Consider the following 4,384-nt stretch of genomic DNA (forward strand, 5'->3'; position numbering starts at 1 on the left):
ACCTTGTCTCCACTTAACCTAGGCGTACCTCGTGACGGCAGCGTCGGCCTCGGAGCACGGCCGAAGCGTGCGGCCCGAGCGCCAGGGCCCTCTTAGGAGAAGGTGAGTAGCAGAATTGTCAGGTTTTAGCCCATGTGCTGTTAAGATTGTGCACTGATGTTTCCTTTTCTTTGTCTTGGCAGACGAAGAGATAAGAGCCTGGTGACAGCTGGAACTTCCCAGACGGGGAGGTGGCCTTCTTTTGCACTCGACAGGGATTTGCACGCCCAGAAGTGTGCAAGATAAGTCGAGGGCTACGACCCACTGAGGGGAGGGAAGCGGGGTGCTGGCTTGGGACTGCCCGGAAGGGATTTTTGAGTCTGCTTTGGAGATGGGGATGTCTAAGAAGTGTCTCCTTAGGCCACCTAAAGGGAAAGCGTCTCTTTTGATCTCAGCGCTGAGGTGCGCAGGGCAGAGCAGTTCCGGTGTGGGTCGTGTCACTTGTCTCTTGTGCATTCTGTGTTGTTTGGGTCTGTCACGTCACTTGTCTTTTTTTACCTTAGCTGTCTGAGGGTCATCTTGGCATCTGTGATCTTTGCGTTCCTCGGCCCGGCCCCAACGCCACAGGCCTTTTGACTCGGGAGTCCCGACAGGCATCGCAGTGGTATCTGTCTTTAGAAGCATCCGGTCGGATGTCTTTGAAGGTCTCGTTCTGAGCGGTAGCGACAGCCGCACGCCCCAAGGATCCATTATAGCGGCTTAGGACTCGTGAGAACGCCGAGCTAGGTAGCTCATTCTTACCGTAGGCTTTTCAGGCATCCGCTTGTGCAGTTCTCGGAAGACATCGTTTTCTTAGCATCTTCTTCCTGCAGGGTTCTTTGAGCCTCATCGGCTCCGAGCCGTCCGTCTCCCCTAGGTCATCTCGTTCCGCAATCTCTCTGTCCTCGCGGGCATTTTTCTCGCCAAGAGATTTTTCTCCTCGTGGCGTCCCCTCGTTTGTCGTGTCCTGTCCTGTGTCACGGGTGTCTGCACATATTTGTCCCGGAGCTGCTCTGTCCTGCTGCATAGCCTGGTGTAATTGCACAAGTCCTGGAGACCTGCAATTTGGAATGGGGGATGTAGTTGTATTCTAGATGGTATTCCTAGATTCACACAGGATGCTGGGACCTGTTAAGTTATCCTACAGTTGTTTGAATTTTCTCCTAACTTTCTTTCAGATGCAGACATTTAAGATCTGTGGCAGAGCGCCCCTCCTGGGTCAGGGGGTTTTCCCTGAGAAGGTCAGTCGCTGTTTGTATTTGCAGGGGAAGCATACATGGTGACTATGTTACAGCACTGTTCTTTGTCTATTATTAGGCAGTCCAGGCAGATAGCTGCAGTCAAGGCCAAGTGTGCCAGGTGAGCAGTGGACAGAGGCAGTTGTTCTCGCACAGGTCTCAGTTTCTGGTGAAAGTCTAAGCATCCCCTTTTTTTTTTTTTTTATTTTTTTTATTTTAGGCAGTCCTGTTGCGAGATGTCTCTGATCCCAGGTGTCTGAGGCCAGGTGGGTGCAAGCTTAAGGTGTAGGTGGGCGTACTTGTCGGGTCAGGGTGGTGGTCTTTTCTTAGTATCTCAGTGTGGTTTTTTTTGCTTTGTTTCTTTGCAGGTGTCATTGCTGCTCTAGGCGTGTGAAGGAACAGAGTCAAGCGGGTGAGTTGGCATTTAGGCAGGGTGACTCATAGGTGACCGTTATGCGGCAGCACGCTAAGCCTGTACCTTTTCCTTTTGTAGGTATCCTCCTGGCAGCCTGTTGAGTCGCATCAAGATTTCAGGTGAGCCGGGGCAGCGGTGCGTCAGAGTTCCGGGGATTCCTCTTTTGCAGGGCGCTAGTTGCATTTTCTGTTTTGTCTTAGGTACCGTGAGGAGGCGCATAGCTGAAGTTTGGAAACGGCAGCACCGAAGCGGACGTAGAGAACGTGTCGCCGTCCACGTCCGGCTGACGATGGATTTTGTCCGGTCGTCTTGCAAAAGCTAAGTGTCGGGGCCAGTAGGTGGGAGAAGGGGAAAAACCTTTACTATCACAGGAGACAATTAGATGTTAGCTTAGAGGAGAGGCCCATAGTGGGACGGGCCCCTCGGAAGCAGAGGGAGAGGGTTTCTCCTCAGCCTCACCAGAGTCTTCGCCGGGCAGGGCAGTTCCGATCCATCTTCGCGTCCTCGCGAGGTTTGCGTCGGCGGCCTTCTTCGACTCTCGACATCGTCGTGGATCTTTTCACCCGAGGAGCCCGCCTTCACGTCCGGAGCTCTAGCCACGGTCACGCCGTAGTCATCGCTTTCTTGTCTAGGCCTACTGAGCTTCTTAGGCTTCCTCTTAAGTCCTTTGGCACTAACATCTTGAAAGGAGTTAAATTTCATCATCACATGCTATTGCCCTAGGGCTTTCTTTCCTTTGGCATCATCGGCCTATGACTCATCTTGGACTAGCAATCTTGGGTCCATAAGGTGGAACTGGCAGGCAGTTTCCACTCGTGTCCGTGTTATGTCGTCCGTGTCCGTGTTATGTCGTCCGTGTCCGTGTTATGTCGTCCGTGTCTGTGTTATGTCATCCGTGTCCATTGATTTCTGCGTCATAGGCCTTTGTTACATCTCGAGGCTTTATCGGCATTGTTCTCTGCCGTATCGGCCATATTTTACTCGTGTACCTTCCTGGATATCGCTTATTCCGGCATCGTTACATTTTTACTTTTTGAGACGGGAAGAAGTACAGGAGACGTTCTCATCCATCTTCCTTCTCACCTTTGGTAGCGCCTTCTCTTCACATGCTATTCTCTCGGACTTCTAGAGGGAGCATATTAGACCCTCATCACCTGACCGCAGTAGTTCCGTAGCTTGTGCCTTCTCAAAGGCTATAGGGCTCAACAATTAATCTTCCGGAGAGTTACGTCAAGTCCTCGCTTATATTGTATCTACGTCGGCATATATTGTACGTGCTTAGGTTGTACCTACCTATGTTGGCTTATACTGTATGTGCTTATATTGTATGTACTTATGTTGTATGTACCTATGTCGGTTTATATTGTATGTACTTATACTGTATGTACCTACGTTGGCTTATATTGTGCATATATTGTATGTACCTACCTTGGCTTATGTTGTACACGCCTCTGTCGCGCCACTTACGATCGGAGCTGCCCTGCCCAGGCACGTAGTCACGGTTAGGTAGAGCAGTTATAAAACTTTACAGTTCATCTGTCTTCTATGGGGGTTTTGGGTACAAAATTTATGGGCCCGGAGCGGGAACAGCTCCTAGCCGTCAGATAGTCACTCGTCGACCGCCTCCCGTCGTCTCTGTCGTCTCGCAGGTCCCCGGATCCCTACACGTTATCCCGGAATCTACCGCCGGACATCGAAGAGCTGCGGTCAGAAGACGCGTCGAAGCGTCAACGTAGCGTTTCAAGTAAGGGTCGCGGTCAGCGTGTAAGCGGAAGAGCGTGCGAGAGAGCGTGATTGTCCGTGTCTGTCTGTGAGAGCTTGTGTCTGCAGGTGTGAGTGTGTGTCGACCGGTTCTAACCTTGTGCGTATGGCCTTTGCCTTTCAGGTTTTTCAGCTCATTTTTAAATTTAGAATAAAAAATCCCCAGCCGGGGGGTTTTTTTTTTTTTCCCCCCGGCTGGGTTTTTTTTTTCCTCGGTCCCGGCCGGTCCGCGAGGCGACGTTCATCGCCAAAGTTGGGAGGCGGACCGTCCCGGGACCGGGGTTTTCGTCAGGCAGGAGGATTTTTTCGGAGGCTCCCGGGAACCACGTTCCCGAGGAGCGTCGTGCAGGCGTGTCGACGGCCGGGGGTTAGGGGAGCGGTTGAGACGAGAGCGAGGGTGGGTTTGTGGGTAAGATGAAGGAGGGCTCCGTGTGCGTGTGTTTGTGTGCGTGTCAACCGGTTCTAACCTTGTGCGTATGGCCTTTGCCTTTCAGGTTTTTCAGCTCATTTTTAAATTTAGAATAAAAAATCCCCAGCCGGGGGGTTTTTTTTTTTTTTCCCCCCGGCTGGGTTTTTTTTTTCCTCGGTCCCGGCCGGTCCGCGAGGCGACGTTCATCGCCAAAGTTGGGAGGCGGACCGTCCCGGGACCGGGGTTTTCGTCAGGCAGGAGGATTTTTTCGGAGGCTCCCGGGAACCACGTTCCCGAGGAGCGTCGTGCAGGCGTGTCGACGGCCGGGGGTTAGGGGAGCGGTTGAGACGAGAGCGAGGGTGGGTTTGTGGGTAAGCTGAAGGAGGGCTCCGTGCGTGTGTGTTTGTGTGTGTGTGCGTGTGGACCGGTTCTAACCTTGTGCGTATGGCCTTTGCCTTTCAGGTTTTTCAGCTCATTTTTAAATTTAGAATAAAAAATCCCCAGCCGGGGGGGTTTTTTTTTTTTTCCCCCCGGCTGGGTTTT

General features: G+C 52.2%; 1 long non-coding RNA gene across 1 annotated transcript; it reads left to right on the plus strand.

The window, feature by feature from the left end:
- The first annotated feature begins 1,638 nt into the window (after positions 1-1,638).
- LOC128816876 (uncharacterized) lies at positions 1,639-1,953 on the plus strand. Its single transcript, XR_008440041.1, has 3 exons — positions 1,639-1,668; positions 1,750-1,790; positions 1,872-1,953. It is a non-coding gene; the product is annotated as an uncharacterized LOC128816876 (long non-coding RNA).
- Positions 1,954-4,384: the final 2,431 nt, after the last annotated feature.

Source organism: Vidua macroura, chromosome 19 (genome assembly GCF_024509145.1).
Source record: "Vidua macroura isolate BioBank_ID:100142 chromosome 19, ASM2450914v1, whole genome shotgun sequence".
In the NCBI taxonomy this organism is placed as follows: Eukaryota; Metazoa; Chordata; class Aves; order Passeriformes; family Viduidae; genus Vidua; species Vidua macroura.